The sequence below is a fragment of the Pan paniscus genome, chromosome 21 (assembly GCF_029289425.2).
Source record: "Pan paniscus chromosome 21, NHGRI_mPanPan1-v2.0_pri, whole genome shotgun sequence".
Classification (NCBI taxonomy): domain Eukaryota; kingdom Metazoa; phylum Chordata; class Mammalia; order Primates; family Hominidae; genus Pan; species Pan paniscus.
This window is the reverse complement of record NC_073270.2, coordinates 8,159,827-8,180,348: the sequence shown is the minus strand read 5'-3', so window position 1 is coordinate 8,180,348 and position 20,522 is coordinate 8,159,827. Positions and strand designations below refer to the sequence as shown.

General features: G+C 37.2%; 1 long non-coding RNA gene across 1 annotated transcript in view; it reads left to right on the top strand.

Moving 5' to 3' along the window:
* The first annotated feature begins 600 nt into the window (after positions 1-600).
* LOC130541035 (uncharacterized) overlaps positions 601-20,522 on the top strand; it is a 107,818-nt gene continuing 87,896 nt past the window's right edge. The window contains exons 1-3 of the long non-coding RNA XR_008955076.1: positions 601-835; positions 5,151-5,191; positions 13,169-13,216. This is a non-coding gene — a long non-coding RNA (uncharacterized LOC130541035). The remainder of the gene's footprint in view (positions 836-5,150; positions 5,192-13,168; positions 13,217-20,522) is intronic.

The following is a 20,522-nucleotide window of genomic DNA, read 5'->3' as shown; positions in this document are numbered from 1 at the left end:
AAGTATAATGCAGAACTTGGGGCATGAGAAATAATCTCTCTCTCTCTCTGCGTGTGTGTGTGTGTGTTTTCTTTATCTGAGCATGTTTTTTTATATACTGCCTTTTCTGGTAACTTCATTAGGTCTGTATAATTATAGTTTGCTTCAACCTTAGTCTGCATCAGTATTCATTATTATCTATTTGGTGCATTGTAGCAGCATAAATATAACTAAATTACTAGGGTCAAACCATAATGGGAGCTGTTGTGATGGTAATTAGAGCAGAAATATAGTCCTTTTTTGGTAAAACTTGCAGAATTGTAGCATGAGGTGTGTTCTTATAGGGTACAATTAAATCCAGGTTGTGGGTTCAAGGTGGTAAAATGATGGATAATGAAGGTACACCATTAATCACAGTTCTGAAAGATGCTCTGTATCAATTCTTTTCTCTCTGAAAGGTAGCTCAGAGGTTGATGCTAAGACAAAAACCAACAGAGGGCTTAGAGGTAAGATGCCAACTTCCGTGCCTTCACTAATTGTCACTAGAAAGGTGAAACTGTATCGAACTCTTTAAAAGGAAAAAAAGAAACTAGTAGAAAGCATCTCGGCGTGGTTATTGAAATCATTAAATTTGAACTTAGTGGAGCAATGCTTTAATTCTATGTGTCTTTGCCATGTTGGGCTGAGTCTCTCACATAACATCTTTAGAATTTAGAATGTGCTATAACTTGGAGCGGAATCACCCTTATTGTCTTTACACACAGCCCATAATCCTGAAAAGCAGAAACAGAATTCCACTCTTAACCCCCTCAGTTTGCAGAATGTCTAAGTGTAGTGACTCTAGACTCAATGTGAGGTATGTGGAAATGCTTCAGAAGAGAACAAGGCCTCGGCTGGGCGCAGTGGCTCACGCCTGTAATCCCAGCACTTTGGGAGGCTGAGGCGGGCAGATCATGAGGTCAGGAGATCAAGACCAGCTTGGCCAACATGGTGAAACCCCATCTCTACTAAAAATACAAAAAAAATTACCCGGGCATGGTGGTGCACGTCTGTAGTCCCAGCTACTCGGGAGGCTGGGGCAGGAGAATTGCTTGAACCCAGGAAGCAGAGGCTACATACAGTGAGCTGAGATCGTGCCACTGCACTCCAGCCTGGGCAACAGAGCAGGACTCTGTCTCAAAAACAAAAGCTAAAACAAACAAAAAAAGAGAACAAGGCCTCAAAATTAACAAATATCTGCTGATTAACTTTTTTCACTCACAGCAAAAAAATTGGAATATTTCTGAACCAGTGAAATATCTCATTAAAAACCCAATTAAAAAGTCTGTGTACCCAAAATGTAAGAAAGGCTTGCTCTTTAAGCACACAATTGAAGCCTTTGATGTCTACCTAGGATTGCTCATTTGATCTCATTTGATGTACTCCTGGAAACTTTGTAAGTATGTATGCATGCGGCATGTTCAAGGTCGTAGGCAACCTTTTCCAAACTAAGTTCTTCGCCCTTCATGGCTTTGTGGAATTTAAAAAATCAATTATATTTTATACTCTGAAATAAAAGTTTCCAATTTGGAAAGATGTTTAAAGTCAACGGTTGTTTCTCCAATAACTAACACAGAGCTTGGCATACAGTAGGCACCTTATAAATTTCTCTTTGAGAGAATGAATAAATGCCTGGGTAAAGCTAATTGATACAAAAGGGCTCAATAAACTATGTGAATATTAAATGAAAAAATGGAAAAACAATTGGCCTCTAATAACCACACAGAAAACTGAGTACATGTTTTCTGCTCTTTCTGATTTTCCAAAACACACAGTTAAGAAGTTTCTCATGTAGCCTGACACATAAAGGTTTAGAATGGTGAGTTATTTATTGGATATATTATTCATTATATAATCATTTGTGTATCTTTTGACATTAATTGTTCATCTTTCTTTGTATGATTTCATAATCAGTTATAGATTATTTGAGCCCTCCTTTTTTAAGGCAACTTTCAAATTGTATAGTTAATTTTATAGTTTTTTATAAAGCTACTCAAGTGATTCATTATTATAGATAACTTTGATTATATGTTCAAATTTTAAAAACTGATTAATAAGCCAACATTATGGCAGATTGAATAATTTCTTAGCAAATATATGCTTTTTTTTTCCTTATGCCCATGCTTGATTTTCAGCTCAGCTGTTGGTCCATGGATGTTCGTAGATGTGACTTAAACAGATGCTTGAATTGTGCTATACATTTAGGCTTGCTGTCCCGCTCTGTCTTCTGCCATGAGAAGAATATATCTCACTAGCCACTGACTGGGACAAGGAAGATGAGAAATAGTCATGGCAGATCTATACCCAGCCTATAGCTCTGAGCAAAACTCTGAGTCAAACTCGGCCTGCATTTTGCGGACTCCCTGCTGGCCTGAAAAAATTTGTATTCATTGTGGAAAGCCAATGTTCATTGTGGAAAGCCAATGAAAAGAAAATTCATGTTCATTGTGGAAAGCCACTAAGTTTGTCTGTTTTGTTATGTAGCATTGTTGAGAAAATACTAGACTGATACAACTGTTTATGAATTAACACCATTTTGCTTTTAGGCACATCTTCTTTATGTAGGTACCATAACATAGGTTCCCTTGATCTTTACCATAATCTCATAAATCAGACACGATCGTATCCCCATTTTATACATTTGAAATCTGAGGCCTCAAGAGGTGAAGAGAATTCCTAGACAAGACTTGACACCAATTTGTACATCTCCAAATCCCATGTTACACGCTGCTTCATCCATTTAAATGTAGCTTAGTTAGCCTGCCTCTCTGGTACCTAGTAAGTCCTCATAAACACTAATTTTCTTACCTTTCCTTCTTCTTTCTTAAATTGTATGTATCAAGTTAAATGGAAATGTTTGATTAAAATAAGATAACCAAGGCCTTGTGTAGAATAGAAGGAGGTATTGTGCATGTTTTCTTCTGATAAGATGCTTCTAATATAGGAATGGAGGCAAAAATAAACTAGTATAACAATAAGAAGCTACCTGTCACATATTTAACAAATAGATTGAGATAGTAATTAAAGCATTGTCTCAATCCAGACATAATTGAAAAGCTGAGTACTTCAGTTAATAATCACTTTAGAAGGTGAGAAAAAAAGAGATCTATGCAGTAATAAACAAAGTAGACTTCATTCATTAGTACTATTCAATCTCTCCTTAAACTGAAGATTAAGAGCTGATTGTAAGTATTTTATAGTCAGCATACTTATACTGTAATAGTACTACAGAAACAGTCTCTCCAAATGCATATTTAAAGTTGCGTAGCTCCTCCTGACATGCATATTTGAAGTCAAATTATGATTTTTGGAAAAGAAGATCTATCCCTAAAAGACATTTCTCATTCACTATGACTGTCTGGAATACGCTCCCCTTCCTTGTATGCTTGGTACAGTAAATTCCTTTATATTTAACTTAAGGACCACCTCTTTTCCTACGCCTTTTCTGATCTTCCCATATAGATGCTCTTTCTCTCTCCTACACTTCAGTAACAAAAATGGCAAAATTTTAATAGATTTTGACATTGTTTTATTTATGTCATCTTCCTATCTTCTTCCTCTACTCAGCTCCTTGAAGGCAGGTGTTTTGACCTTCCTTGTTAGCAAATTTAGTGTTTGACATACAGTAGGCACTGCCAAAACATAGAATAAATAAATAGACACAGTTAAGTCTTAAGAACTCAGTCTTTAGGAAGAGAGAAAAACAGAAATGTAATCATTTATAAAGAGAATTGAGAGAACTAATTCTTGTTGCCAAGAGGCCAGGACTCAATTAGGCTATTGAATTATGATCAGTGGGGAAGAGAACTGAAAACAGAAAAAGAAAGAGAGGTTCAATGTGTTCAATGGAAAGACAAGAAAGGATAATAGAGATAGAATATTTTCTTTTAAGTGGTTGAAATATTTCTTTTCTTTCCTTGAATCCTTGAGGCACTCTGTCAGCTGGCATTAAATATTTATCAGAGAATTTTTTATGCACATAAATAGGCTACATGTATGACTAATGTAATGGTGGCCTTACATAATCAAGTTAATAAAATTAAATGTATTCACTTAAAAAATCAATTCAGAACATTTTCTTCATTCCATCAACTTCAATGCTTACGTTCTTCCCCATTGTCCCATTGCCTTCTGCTGTGAGGGAGAGGGCGAAGATGAAATGATTATTGCAAGCCTAGGCTCTCACAAGATAAATATAATTCTGACATTACTTCAGCTTACTACTGGAAATGAACCCTGGACAAAATTCCCTTTTATCTCCCTCTCATCCACCAGACATACTAAACATAAAACTTTAGAGTAATGATAACACATTCTGAACTAAATTTAAGTGTTTTGAGTCTCAAAATAACCGACTTTGGGTCTTACACAAGCTACTGATTCCAAGTATGTAACTTACATATGAAATGAGAGTTACACAGTGACACCAGTTGTTTCCAAAGGCTTAGTACACTTGCTGCAGTCTTGCGATGCAGTTTAGAATGAGGTGAGAGGAACTGAACATTGAGCTCTTTCTCTTAGTAGCTGTGTCCCAACATCTTCCTGCTAAAATAAATGGGGCTAATAAAAGCCATCTTAAATGGAGCTAATAAAACTTATCTATAAAATTGAGGTACTAAATGAGAAAATGTAGATACTGGAGGCAATGAAAGCCTTCGATAAATATTAATGTCATCTATCTATCTATCTATCTATCTATCTATCTATCTATCATCTATATCTTCCATCTACCTATCAATCATCTATGTATCTATCTGAGATTTTGGAGTGGTAACCAACATTAATTCCCTTGACTGAGTAAATTCACTTGACTGAGGCTTTCAATGTGCCTTCTGTGAAGAAATTACAGTAAAGCAGTATAGAATCTTAAGTTGGATATTCTGGGTTTGAACATGGGTTTTGTGACCTTGGCCAAATGTATTTAATTTTGCTGGCCTTAACTTTTTTTAAGATGAAAGTAATAATAGTTTTTACCTCTTTAAATTATTATGAGGATTACATGATCTAATACCTGTTGCAGCACTTAGAATAATAATTGACAAATAGCGAAGAGTAATAAATATTAGTTATTATTTCCACAGTTCTATAAAGAGTAACTCAGTTTTGACTTCCATTTTATCTCTTTTTTTCAGATGAAAAGGGAAAAAAGAAACTGCATATAAATAGTACTAGAGTAAGTTAAAAAGAACTATCTTATAATGTGCTTAAAATTATGGAAAGTTTCTGAATTCTAGCCTGAAATTTAAGAACAGTTCTAAGTAATTCCTTAAATTTGTTAAGTCTTTTCAATCTTTGGGTTTTCAGATAAGACAACCAAAGGACTGACTGCAGTAAATAGAGCTTTTGAAGGCATTATCATTCTATTAACAATAAAGCTGAGAGGATAGATTTGTTTTATGATTTTCACATGATATTACTCGTCAGTGACCTGAGCTGAATTTGAACTGGCATTCTTGAAAAGAAAGATTCCCTTTACAAATCCTTTAACCTCTAATGCAGTCATTTTAATTCACAACAGGCTAGAACCTTGCATAATTGTTCTCAGCTCAATACAATCTTTAACAGCTTTTGATTTACATATTGGGCAGCTGTTTTGAATAAGAAGTTGTCCATCATGGATCCTTTTGTCATCTGTCCAAGGAATGTATTTATAAATGGTTCCAATTAGAGTAATGAAGGATTCATGTGAAAACAATGATCAATAGCCAACCTTAAAAACAATATAAGTCAAAGACAGATGTAAACTGTGACCAGGCATAACAAAGTCAAGTTATCTATGGGGAATGTATACCATCACTCCCGGAAAACAAATAGAAATTTTCAAGTCTTTGACTATTGGACAGATGTTGATTCCATGACACAGAAGCATTTAGATTCTGTGTTAAATAAATCATTGACCCACATATGACTGAGACTATGCAGATTAATGAGAACAACCGTGGCCAGGGAAAAGGCAGCTCAGTGAAGCCAGCTAGATCAGATCCTCACTGTGATTATGGACTGCACCCCATCAGCCTTCAGGAACAGATGTCTGTTGCTATAAGAAGGAGCCACGTTGATAGTGAAGTATCTGTACAAACACGTTTCAGACTATGTCAGACACATCTGGTCAAGGGCTTTGTAATAGCTTTATTTATTTCTTGCCTGAACTGGAACGTCAGAAGCATGCACTCCACATTAAGCCAAGAGTTCCCTTTGTTCCACACGGCTGCCACAGCTGGAACCTTTTGTTAGATGACACAGCCAGATCTTCTGTAGAGACCATTATATTCTTTGGCGTATTTCAGTGAGTTTGCATCTTTTAATCCACCTCAGCAAGCAGTGGGGAGTTCATAAAGGCCATGCACAGAGCCTTCTCTTAAAACTGTACAGGAACACCAGCTGGGATTGCAAAATTGATAGCATCGAGGTGGCCTGCTACCAAGTTGGCCTTAGTGAGATGTGCTCTCTGCCATAGCCCTGTTTGCTTAGATCATTTAGGAAAAAAACATCAAAACAGAAGTAACTTCTCATTCTTGTGTGTTGAGGTTGCTCATAGGTTACTCTCTCCAGCCAAAAAGAAAAAAAGCCAAAGAAATTTTGTCATAGACTATAAGATCTGTGTATGATGAACAGTTTCATGAGGGTTACTATAGAAACATCTAGCCTACAAAAGTAGAAGGGACCAGTTAAAACGAAGTTCTGCCTAGATTTCTAATATAACTAAAGCTGTTTTTTTTCCCTCTCCCCCTCTCTTCTGTCTCTCTTTTTCTCTCTCTTTAACCACATCAATTGACAGCCCAATTTCCACATATAAAATAGGAGTCATAAGTTAAAAGAAGGTGGGGGCTGAAAAACAAAAGTAGATATTCAGAAATGTGCACCTAGAAAAGTCTTTCAGACACATTGAATTGATTTTGTTTGGCCTGATTATCAGAAGTTCAGTGCCGTTTTTAGTTTTCGGGAACACAGTCTCAAACATGACAGTAGCTCTACTCCAGCCCCGGGGCACCCGCCCTCACTTTGCCTTTGCCACATCCTTTCTACCAACTGGCCCCCAACTCAGAATAAAAGCTGGTCTAGCCTTTCCAATTGGCAAGCCAATGACATTCACCTGCATTTCTCTTGCTAGTGATCCTCTTAACTAATGCTTAAGCTCCAATTTCTTGCCATAGTGCTTATCACAGATTGTACTCCTGACTAAGACTGACCTCCAGATTTATCTCCTGAAGCATCCCCATCAAGAGTGTCTGATGGGGGCCGGATGCGGTGGCTCAAGCCTGTAATCCCAGCACTTTGAGAGGCCAAGGCAGGCAGATCACGAGGTCAGGAGATCGAGACCACCATCCTGGCCAACATGATGAAACTCCATCTCTACTAAAATTACAAAAATTAGCTGGGCATCATGGTGCATGCCTGTAATTCCAGCTACTCGGGAGGCTGAGGCAGGAGAATCGCTTGAACCAGGAGGTTGGAGGTTGCAGTGAGCTGAGATCACGCCACTGCACTCCAGCCTGGCAACACAATGAGACTTCATCTCAACAACAACAACAACAAAAAAATAGTGTCTGATGGGAAGAAATTCTCCTCCAGGGTCTACTCCATCCCGAAGACATTTCTGAAATGATTGAGAAAGCCCTCAAGCATAACTTGTCATTGATGTTGCTAGGGCATTCTATTAGGAAGCAGATGCAGAAAGAGCTGTATGTAGTTAGGGGCATGCACATGTGTCTTTGCTCAATATAGGGGGTTGTATACGGTTGTTCTCCCCACACAGCATACAGGAAGTTTAAAATTAAGCTATACTTTACTTACACGGATAAAAGTCTTGATTTTTAGTTTTAACTAAGTATTTGCTGTTTTCTGTTCAAAAGGAATGCTGGGGGTTCATGTCAGTGACAGAGTGAAAAGCTAGAGCAGTAGCATCAAGATATAAACCAAGGTTCATTTTCTCTCTTTTCATATATATTACTTTTTAATAAATCTATGTTTTTCTAATTACAGAAGTAATATAAGCTCTTTAAAAATTTAGCAAAATAATAGATGAGCACAAAACAGAGAAAGTTAAAGAAATGAATGATTTTATGCAAGTAAACCATTATTAATATTTTCTTATATTTTCTTCCCATCTTTATATATATATAATTTTTAGCAAAAATAGTAACACACTATATATGGTATTTGTAACATGCTCTTATACTTACAAGTAAAGCAAAAAAAAAGTCAGTTTAATATACGTAAATCATATGTAAATGAAATGCCATAATAAAAATACATCACACATAATTTAAATATAATATGTACATGAATAAGTTAAGTTATAATATGTACATGAATAAGTTATAATATGTACATGAATAAGTTAATATGTACATGAATATATAAGAACACATCTAAGTAACACTTTTTTTACAAAAAATTTTTTATAGCTACACAACATTACACTATGTGTATGTATCATAAATATTTTTACAATTTTTCTGTTTAACTTTTAAGCCATTTCCAAATTTTTACTATTAAGAAATAGAAAGTACAATTTAGACTAAATGTTTTAAAAATATTCATGATTAGTTATTTGAGATTAAATACTAGAAGTTGAAATTTTGACAACTTTTAGGACAATTATAGAACTTGTAATGATTGTTGTCCAAATTCAGCAAGGCTTCTAATAGAATATACCTACAGGATATCAAGGAGGTACAAGAAAATATACAAATTTTTTAGAGGCAATACTAAAGTATACTGTCTAGGGATACACTGTTTGAGTGCTAAAACCATAAAGAAATGCAAGGAAGTGGTTAATATAAAAGTTAGCAGAGCAGGCCAGGCGCAGTGGCTCACGCCTATAATCCCAACATTTTGGGAGGCCGAGGTGGACGGATCACTTGAGGTCAGGAGTTCGAGACCAGCCTGGCCAACATGCTGAAACCCCGATTCTACTAAAAATACAAAAAATTAGCTGGGCTTGGAAGCACATGCCTATAGTCCCACCTACTTTGGAGGCTGAGGCAGGAGAATAACTTGAACCTGGGAGGCAGAGGTTGCAGTGAGCCAAGATTGTGCCACTGCACTCCAGCCTGGGAGACAGAGTGAGACCATCTCTAAAAAATCAAAAGTTAGCAGAGCAATGAGTATTTGAGGAAGGGACACATGGAGAAGACTTCTGAGGTGAAGGGCAATGTTCTGTCTTTTTACCGAGGTGAGGAATGCAAGGCTATTCACCTTCTAACAATTTGTTAATTTATTTGTTTGGATGGTTTTTTACATTTTATTTTATAATGCAAAATCTAAAAGTAAAAATCTAGATTTGATTCCAATTCAGCTACTGGGTATAATTAATTACAAGAGTAAATTCTGACAATCCTGTGAACCTCAGTTTTTTTTCAAGTGTCAAATTAGACTATGCATCTTTGCATGTCTGCATCTAAATTGATTATGTTATGATATTCTATTATTTTAAGGCAAGTCACTCAGGGACAGGGGATCCCACAAGACTGTGAATACCAGGAGGTATCATTCATTAATTGGCACCATTAATTGGATCATTGGGGGCCATGTTAAAGGCTGCCTATCACAGAAATATCACAGGTTTTGGAGTCAGGTATTCGTGATTTTTATATCCTGTTCCACTATTTCCTAGCTATTTTACCTTAAGCAGACAAAATAATCTTGCTGTGTCTCAGTTTTCTCATTTATAAAATTGGGATAATATTTACCTCTTTGGTATGAATCCTACCAAATAGATCTCATTTCTCTTTTGAAACAGAAGTAGTAGTCTATGTCTAGAGCTAGTGTATTTTTATTTCAACAAAGTATTCGGTGATAAATTTCTTGACATCCTTGAGGTCAAGATGAAAAATGGGAGATTTGGGATTGTCCAAGGGAACAGGGCCCTCAAGAAAGAAGGCTTCTGATGCTATTAGAAAAGAATATATTCCTGTCTGTTTCAAATTCAACAAATTTATAACCTTCTTGAATAAAAGCATTAAGTAATGAAAGTATTAAGTTTATGCCTGACACGAAACTAGAATAGCTAATCCTTTGGAGGACACATTCAAGATTCAAAATCACATTAACAGATATGAATGATGTGCTCAGCTAAGTAAGACATTAACTAATAAAGACAAAGTTACAGTACTCTGTTTAAGGTCAATGATACATTTACAAAAATACAGAATTGAGAAGGCCTTCTGTCATGGCTCAGATTTGTAAGATAGTTTAGCATTTCCACAATTTATCTTTACCTTTATTAGCTTGGAATTGACAATGCTAGGATCTCAGGTTAGTATTTTTTGTATCCAAAATCCATGTTCTGCCTATATCTACTATAGCTATTCCCTCTGTCTGCCTTGTATGCTATTCAAACATGTCACCTCATATCTCTAAATATGCTTTCAGTTACAAAAGCCACCAACCAAATAAGGCCATTTAAACTTAAATTAATTAAAATTAAATTAAAAATTTAGTCCTTCAGACATGCTAGGCAGATCTCAAATAATCAACAGCAAAATGTGGCTAGTGGCTACTATATTATTGGATGGTACAGAAACAGAACATCATCATTGTAGACAGTTCTAGACAGCAGTGATATAGAGCAGGGCTTTCCAATGGGCCAGTTCTACCCTGCAGGGGGCATTTTTTGGAATCTATTGGGGTACTGTCAGTTTTCACAATAATTTCATAAGAAAATAATACATAATAAAAATTGTTCTACTTTCTCATAATTTTTTATTATCTTGTAAAATATTTAAACAGACAAAAGTCCTATTTGGAGTTATCTGAGTCTAGAACTGAACTGTTAAATATACAATGCAAATAGTTTTAATATATACTATCTTTTATTGGAATGTTCCTATCATGTGAATTCAGGTACTCTGTGACTTGGCTTAGTCTGTTCAGTGTTTAGAAAAATCACATCATGAACAGAAACACCACTTATGGTGTTTGAGTAGCAAATAAAAGTCTACTTGTATCTCTCATTGAACACAGCCAAGAACTCTGAGGAGAATACATGGAATTGAGAACTTCGAAGGATAATTAGTAGCAGGCAGATTAGAAAAGAATACTAGAATCTAAAATGCCACCAAACTAGAGATGAATTTATCATTTTTCCCTTCTAATCTTCCTACTGCTTAGCCATACAAGAGCAAAGTAAACTCAAAGAAAGAAGGGAGGAAATAATAAAGAAAATAACAAAATTAGTAAAATTGAAAACTAACAAACAATTCAAAAACAGAAAAAAAAATCAAACCAAAGAGTTGTCCATTTGAAAAAAAAAATAAGATGGCTAAATTTCTAAGAAAAATGACAGAGAGAAACAGAGGGGGAAGATATAAATTACCAATATCAAGAATAAAAGAGAAAATACATTACAGATACCCACAGGCTTTAAAAAGATGAAGAACTACTGCAAACAACTCTGTATACGTACATTTGAAACTCAGATGAAATGGATCAATTCCTCAAAATCACTAATGTTCAAAACTCATTCAAACTGAAATAGATAGCCTATTAAGCCCTAAACTGTTAAGGAATTGTAATCTATTGTTTAAAATCCCCACAAGTAAGTCTCCAGGTCCAATAGTGTCACTGGCAAATCCTACAAACATTTTGGAAAAAATGACACCAATTCTATTCCAGGAAACAGAAGAGGAAAAACACTTCTCAGTATTAGCCAGCATTACTGCAACACCAAAAGCAGACAAAGACAATTTAAGAAAAGAAACCTACATACCAATATCTCTTATGAAGATAGAAAAAAAAACCCAACAAAATATTAGAAAATCCAAACCCATCAACATATAAGTGAACAACGATAGTAAAGGAATAATGAACCACAGCCAAATGGTATTTGTTCCAGAAATGCAATGAGGTCCAATATTCAAAACTCTATCAGTGGGCTGGGCACAGTGGCTCATGCCTGTAATCCCAGCACTTTGGGAGGTCAAGGCAGGTGGATCACCTGAGGTCAGGAGTCCAAGAGCAGTCTGGACAACATGGTGAAACCCGTCTCTACTAAAAATACAAAAATTAGCTGGGTGTGGTGGCAGGTGCCTGTAATCTCAGCTACTTAGGAGGATGAGGCAGGAGAATTGCTTGAATCCGGGAGGCAGAGGTTGCAGTGAGCAGAGATCGCACCATTGAACTCCAGCCTGGGTGACAGAGTGAGACTCCATCTCAAAAAAAAAAAAAAAAAAAACACACACACACACACACAATTCTCAAGATGTAGCCAACCACATTAACAATAAAAACAAGAATGATCTCTTTAACCCTTATGCCACTGCATAAGGGTTTTCTTCACTATGCTATCTATACCTGATTTATTCTTTAAAAAACGCAATTCAGAAATCATTCCCTCTTCACTGTGTCTGCTTCCACCCTGACACTAAGTAGGACAGGTTCTCTAACTCTTTCTAATAACTAAAACCACTGGTTAAAAATCCAGATAAATCTCCACTATAGGACGTTTTCTATGAAATTGCAATTATCCTTTTAATTGTCTATTTTCTGCCTTAGGCAAAAGATTTTTATTTTTTTTCTTTAGGACACTCATTTCTAAATTGGAGTTCAGTGGTGTGATCATAGCTCACTACAGCCTCTACCTCCCAGGAGCAAGGGATCCTCTTGCCTCAGCCTCCTAAGTAGCTGGGATCACAAGCACATGCCACCACACCTGGCTAATTTTATTTTTTGTAGAAACAGAGCCTTGCTTTATTGCCCAGACTGGTCTTGACTTGAAGAAAGAAGAAAGTAAGCCAAGCATGGCAGCACGTGCCTATAATCCCAGCACTTTGGGAGGCTGAGGCAGGAAAATTGCTTGAGGCCAGGAATTCAAGACCAGCCTGGGCAACAAAGCGAGGCCCTGTTGCTAAAAAAATAAAGTAATAGCTTGGTGTAGTGGCATGTACCTTATGGTCCCAGCTACTTGGGAGCCTGAGGCAAGAGGATTGCTTGAGCCTGGGAGATTTGAGGCTGTGATCATGATCACACCACTGCACTCCAGCCTGGGTGACAAAGCAAGACCCTGCTTCACACACACACACAAAAATTATGGCAAAGGTACTCTACTCCAGAAAAATGAGAAAAGGGGTGCTCACAAAATTAAGTAATTGTTCTACAGAAAGCAATTCCTCCAGTAAAAATAACATCAGCCTTCATTTTTCTTTAGGATTTGGGTTATAAGATTGGTAATTCAGTGTGAAGTTCACGGATGCCTGTAAGTGAACTGGAATCTGAATATACAAAGTTAATTCAATGTTTCACTCTTAATTAATGAAAGGTGATCCCTAATTTGGGGGAATATTATATCAGTCAAGATGAGGAGTGCCTTCTTGTGCATAAAGACAGCAGAGAAAGATCCAAGAGCCAGAGTGGATCCCAAGTTTTATAAACACCCTGGTAATGAGACTGCTAGTTTGTTCATTTGATCCTAGGTTATGTAAAGAGCATGTCTGGCAAGAATGAATGCAATCTTTCAACTTTTTGGCACAGTGAACAGGTTCTTATTAGTACACTGAGCTTCATTTTTCTTCTTATATCTAAAACATATTCAGGGGGAAATTGATATATTAGGTAAGCCTACATAAACGATCAAAGTTTTGCAGACAGAAATGTCTGGGAATAGACTGGTTAAAAAATTGATGCAGCTGATCAAAAAAGGAAGTGGTTTTTAAATTCAATGTGGGATTACAGCTCCAGCTTACTGAGAAAAGAAAGTGCTTAAAGGAAATAAATAATGATACTTTCATGTTAGGGAAAAATGGACAATGACCACTCAAACACTAAACAGTCTGAAGCAGACAGAGGATATGAATTTTCTCTTAAAGGATATTTAATTTGGAGTGAACGAAATGGTTCTGAGGATTTCCTCTAGGTCTAGATTTCTAATGGAAGATGGAAATTTAAAATACTTTGATCTCTACATCTGAACATTTTCACTGTTCTTTATTACTGCTTATTTCTTAATTAAATACCTATGTACTACCACTTTGGGTCGGCCTTCCAAATCCTCCCAGCCCTTTTCCCTTTCCTTCCCTTGGTAGATTGAGTGCTTTAAGAGTTCCAATCTCCCCTCACTTTCTGTAGCCTCCTTACTACCACTTGCCTATGTGTCATGTGACTGTTCCATTATTTTCCCTGAAGTGCTGGAGTCTATTTTTTCCACATCTTAATACTGAGTCTAGCCATGAGATGTTTTGGTCAAAAAGGATGTTAGCAAATGTGACGCTTGCAGAGGATCACAAATCAGCATATGAGCTTCTGGTTCCTCTCTTGCTCTTACATCAGTGTCATGAGAATATGCCTGAGCTAGTCTCCTGGAGAATGAGAGCTATGGAACAGGCTGGGACACCCACTTCACTCCGGCTGAGTACATACTAGATCAGTCAACAGCTAGCCAACACCCAGACATATAAGCCAGCAAGTCAAGATCAGCAGAGCCACCTAACCAACCTGCAGGTGGTTAGGCCTTTTAGAAGGAATCTCATATAATTTAGCATTGTTTTCTCCCTTTCTCCATGATGAGACATCTTCTTTATTGGAGAGCTTGTTTGGTATCAGTGTAAACAATTTACCTGGTCAGCCAAATGGCAGCTTCAGTCTTTCCTCTATTGGCACCTGCTGTGATACCGTTTCTCACGCCTGGCCTTTGGCCATACGCTTCTATTCATGGTGCTTTTTGCCAAGGTGTCTTCAACTTTGAGAAATCTTGCATATCTTCATATTATGTCTGTATCCACAAAACTCGGATTATTTAGGTCTTCTGGCATGCATGTTATGACGTGGGGAGCGTTGACATCCTTTTCCACACTTCTCTGAAATATCAGGAGACCAGAGAGTGAGAGAAGGAAGAGTCTACCTGTACCTGTCTTGCTTGTTTTTGCTCTATAGATTATGCTGACATGGAGAACATTTCTATGAATCACTGTCATCTAGACACTAAAACCTAGTCTTGACCTGGGAGCAAGAAACAGGTCTCTTCTGCCCCTGTAAAGCCCTCATTCCTGTCCAGACTTTCTGTTCTTCAGGCCATACCCCAAGATTCAGTCAGAAAGCAGTCTCCCTAATTCCTTCTTAAGAACTCACCCATGCTGAAGATCTCTCCCTCCTCTCTGAAATTCCCTCTCGCCCCCATCAAATGAAACTTTATTTTCCATTCAGGGAATCCACAGGCCGTTTATCAACTGTCTTATGCAATATTGCTTAAGTCATAGTCTCTATGCTAAGTTGCCTTTAGGTCTTGTTTTTGAAGTTGTAAAATATCTGGCTTGTGCTAATCAATAGCCTAGATTTTTCAGACTATTGTCCCTGACGTGAGTTTCAGGAGGTTGTTTCAGCATTCAAAACAAGAATTTGACATTTTCTTCTCTTTGTTTCATCACTTTTATGTATGGTATGTTTCTGGTGAAACATTCAGGTGGAGCATAAGGGGGAGATTATATATCAGGAAAATAGGGGTTATTATTTTTTATTAATATCTAGCAGTTTTATCCTGACACAGTTAACAAAATATGAAGTACATATATATTAAGTAGCTTGATTTAGCCATTCCACAATACATGCATATTTCAAAACAACACATTGCATATAATAAATATATATAATACTTGTCAATTAAAAATATTCTTTAAACTAAAAGATAATGGCTTAGATGAGATGGCCCAGAAGAGTTTACACAGTGAGAATAAATAAAGATTAAAGGCAAAATCCTGGAGGGCATTAACATTAAAGGGACAGAAAAAGAAAAAAAAAAAGAGGAATCTGTGAGGGAAATAACAAGAAAGAGACAAAGAATGAAAAAAGAAAACCAGAAGAGGCTGGGTGCAGTGGCTCACGCCTGTAATCCCAGCACCTTGGAAGGCTGAGGGGGGGGGGTGGATCACTTGGTTCACAAGTTCGAGACCAGCCTGGCCAATATGGTGAAACCTCATCTCTACTAAAAATACAAAAATTAGCCAGATGTAGTGGCAGCCACCTGTAATTCCAGCTACTGGGGTGGCTGAGGCAGGAGAATTGCTTAAACCCAGAGGCAGAGGTTGCAGTGAGCCAAGATGGCGCCAATGAGATTGTGCATGGGCGACAGACCAAGACCCCATCTCAAAAAAAGAAAAGAAAAAAGAAGAAAGGAAGGAAGGAAGGGAGAGAGAGAGAGAGAGAAAGAAAGAAAGAAAGAGAGAGAAAGAAAGAGAGAGAGAGAAAGAAAGAAAGAAAGAAAGAAAGATGGAAAGAAAGAAAACCAGAATAGTCTGGTGACATAGGAATCAGGAAAAGAAGAGAAGTTTAAGAATGAAGGAATAGATGTATTATGTTAAATTGGAATACAAGGTTGTGTAATGATAAAGAATTCTGTCTGAAACCAAGAATTTCTGAGTTGACATACTGACAGTCTTAAAACATCCCTCAACTTCTTGAAATCTTGCTTATCTCATCTACAAGATATGCATAAAATAGTATTAAATATTTTTGGTCGAGTTGTGAAACAATGAGATACTGCCCAATGACAAATTACAAAATAAGCTATGATTTAAAGATCACGCTATACTACCTTCATGAAATCAATTGGTAATATTTTCTGTATGCTAAGGAATAGTTTTAAAAACTGGAAGAAGAGCCAGCTGACTTAGGGTCTTTGGGGAAAAACAAACTTTAACAACTTTTATTTCACTTATTTGCATTTTCAATATTTCAGCTGCATCTTTACTCAAATGTTTTGCTTCCTAGTTGGGTAATAAGTATTGTGCTTACACGTCAGAGAGGATGCAAGAACAAGTAAATTTAATTTTAAACAATAACTAGTAGGAATTTATAAACAAAAAATACTAAAAACATAAGAAATATTAGCTCCATTAAGGGAACCACCTCATACAAATCTGGCTCTTAAAATCTAAAAACACAGCAGTTAAAACCCTATATTTCACAAAAAGTTAATCGATTTCTCCCTGTTTCCTAGCTAGTCTGAAAATGGGTTTGATTTCTAGGAAGAGAATGTTTAAGCAATGCTACAAAAGTTCTGAGTTATTTTAATTTTTGTTGAAGCAAATCTAGGTAGAAATCCTGAATTTAGAGATACTATTCATAGGTTGACAAACACCCTACCTAGCCAAGGCAACATACTGAATTAGTTACAAGGTAGGTGAAATAAATTTGATGACAAGAAAATTTAAACATGCTGGAAACATTGACAATTCATGAACTATAGCTACTGATAACTCCACTTAGGATACCTATCCAGATGTAATTGAAGAGCTGAGATAACCATCAATATCCAGCCTTTAAACTCAGGATTAAAAGGAGAACGAACAGCATCCAGATGAGTTCCTGCCATACTACTTCTGTGAAAATCAAAGATCCAAATAGAGGTTTTCATGTTAAATACAATGCACTCATCAGAGATCTGGCAGGAAGGAGACTACTGCAGTCTCTACTACATCTGGGCATGCATGAGACATAGCTGTTAATTAAAGCAGTTTTCGTCCTTCAGTCATTCTATGTTTTTCTTGACTTATGCCAGAACCTTGGCTGGATGGGATATTTTTCAAGTGTGGTGACTCAATCCTTTATTCTTGTGGAATCCGAATCTTAGATTACCATGGTTTTCCATTGACTAGCGCTATTTGCAAAGGAAGTACTAACATACTACCAGAAAACTCTCTGGGTTTCAAGCATACTCCTTCTTGCCCACAATATGTAATGTCAACCCGAATTCTACCTTGTAATGGACTTCAACCACTCTACTCAGAAGAGTAATTCGCTTTTCTGCCTGTTGGTTCAGTGACACAAGAAGTCCAAGGTGGTGGTGGGGAGAGGAGACTGTTAATTCATTAGAACCCATGACCATATGCCTGGAGGAAGCATTGTCTTCATGGCCACTGGGACTTCCAAACATCTGAGTCCAAAGTTGATAAGAGACAGGAAGCAAAAGTTATTTATGTGCATTTTATATATAATATTGAAAGGAGTCACTTCTACCTCAAAGACTTGATTTTTAACTATAAAAAGCAGAGATCCTGTGGTGACCAACACTTTTTGAGGGCTACCCCTGCATAGTGTTGAAAGATAGCTGTCCACTTCTGGCTGGTGCCAGCATGCCATGCCTATTGACCCACAAACCAAGCCTGAGCTTTTTTCTCATCTGCTAATGGTCATAGGAGCTTCCCTTGACTTAATATATGTGGAAAGAGGGAGGGGCAGCATAGCAAGAGGAGAGGTAAAATGGAGCTATCTACTTCATGCCATTCTAGTTATACTTTCCAAGCCTACTCAGTCATGATCTCACAAATATGATTCTTCTTTTATAATGAAGTGCAGCTGTGCACATCTAATTTTACGGTTCAGTGAATCAAATAATTCTCAGTTCATGACAGGTAATTCAGGCTGCATAATCACTTGATGTTCCATAATCAGGGATTCAGTCTGTGGGGGCCCAGTAACAAGCTAGAAGTTTCTTTTCAACTGAAGAATATTTGTTACCTGAAGATGAGACGGCCTTACTCTAAAGCCCCAAAAATGTATAGTGTGATTCTCCCGTTGGTGCTTGCCAGGGGGTTCATGAACCATCTCTTCTGGCCACAGACATCTAAGTTCTAGTGGGTCCTATGGATCATAAGGCCCAAGTAGCTGAGTAGCTTAGATGAGAGCCAGAACTTGATCAGTAGTGGATTTTTTTTTCTTCAGCTTTTAAGTTCTGGGGTACATGTGCAGGATGTGCAGATTTGGGCTTGTTGCATAGGTAAACGTGTGCCATGGTAGTTTGCTGCACAGATCAACCCATCGCCTAGGTATTAAACCCAGCCTCCATTAGCTATTCTTCCTGATGCTCTCCCTCCCCCTGTACCCCCTACAGCAGGCCTTATTCTTTACACTTCCTGAAGGAGTATTTTGCAGGCCTCTCAGGGGTACAGTGAGAGAGTAGAAGATTAAGGGACCAAACATCACAGTTTTCAAGAGACTATCCTGGAGTTGGCACTGAAAATCTCATGTCCCAGGAAACCCCTCAGTCTTTCTTAGGCATATAATCTTGTTGGCTGCCCTAGGAAAAGAGCAAGTTGCACATAACAAATCTTCATCAACACTCCCATCTACCTGAGGTCTTAGATTTCTTTAGGATGCCAAGGATGTTACAGCATTTCAACCTCATTTTGTTCGAACTACAGGTGGCTGACTTATCAGAATGTGAGTTATATTTATAAGTTTTCAAGTCAATAAATTTAATTTCAAATTCTAGGTGAAAGTCCTCATGTCAATACTTTATCTTACTCAAGGCTTTCTTTCTTTATTTTCCTAGCCTAATACCCTTAGATTTCATTGTCATAGATATATATATCCAGATCCTGGCCAGTACAGATTGGTGAAATCCTGTAACTCCTTTGGCACCTAGACTGCTCTATCTGCAGATCAGGACTGGTGTTTCATGCGTCTGAGCTATGTTGGCATCTAAATCTCATGGTGGCACTGAAGGTGATAAAGCATGATGGAAGTGTGTATTGAAAACAACTGATATACTCTTATGAGAAATTGCCCCATATGTCCAAGTCTTGCACTCAACGTAAGTCTTTTATGCAGAGGATGAGTGGATTTCTCAGAAGAGAAAAAAGGGTTTCCTTAGCCAACAGGACAGAGTCAGTGGAAATTAAGGAAATCATATATTTGGCCCAAATAAATCAACTTCTCGTATACCAGTGAACCAGTCTTTCTTCTCCAGAGGCCTAACTTTAGTGTAAGAAATTTGGTAGCTTTAATGTGTGAAAGATAAGATAAGGGTTGCAGAGTAGCAAGAAGGGTTGCAGAGTAGCAAGACCTAATCTCAGGATAAGTCTTCAGACATATTTGCTCCACAATTGCAGGAGATGATGAATTCTTTTATAGCTGCCATCAAGGCTTTCTGATTGTTCACCAACATTCTCAGTTGTACATTCATGTATTTCAATTTCCTCTTCTCTTTGTGCCGTCTAGGACCATAAAAAGAAGCCAGGTGACCTATAATCTCCATCATCACTATAGTTGTCATAGTAAGTGCTTCAGTCACTTGAGGTCTCAACACTTTGCCTCCACCTGCACTTTATTTCACCTGACCACCAGCAACCATCTGAGAAATTGTGATGCTACTAACCAAGATGTGAACAAACAGAATGCACAAATGATAAATTGGTCAAATACATGTAACCAATGGAGAGCATGGATTCAGTTAGATATGATTTATGGGCAAAAGCAATGAGAAGTTTACTGGCAGAATGTAATGTAAATGCAACAATCCTTAAAGGAAACTTTTATAATGTAAACTCAAGAGCCTCAACGTTAGAACTTAGGTTTTCAGGTCTTTTCTGAGCGTGCACACAGTCCTGTGCATACACATAGACTTCCGTATGTGGTTGTCCTTCAGGATTCCCAGGAACATATCAGAGCTTTTCAAAATTATGAATTGAGGCAAAAATCCAGCAGCCAATTTGAAAAATTATTTATAGATATTATCTTATTTTTAAGTTATGAAATCAAGACTATTTACAGTTTTAGATTATTTACAGTTA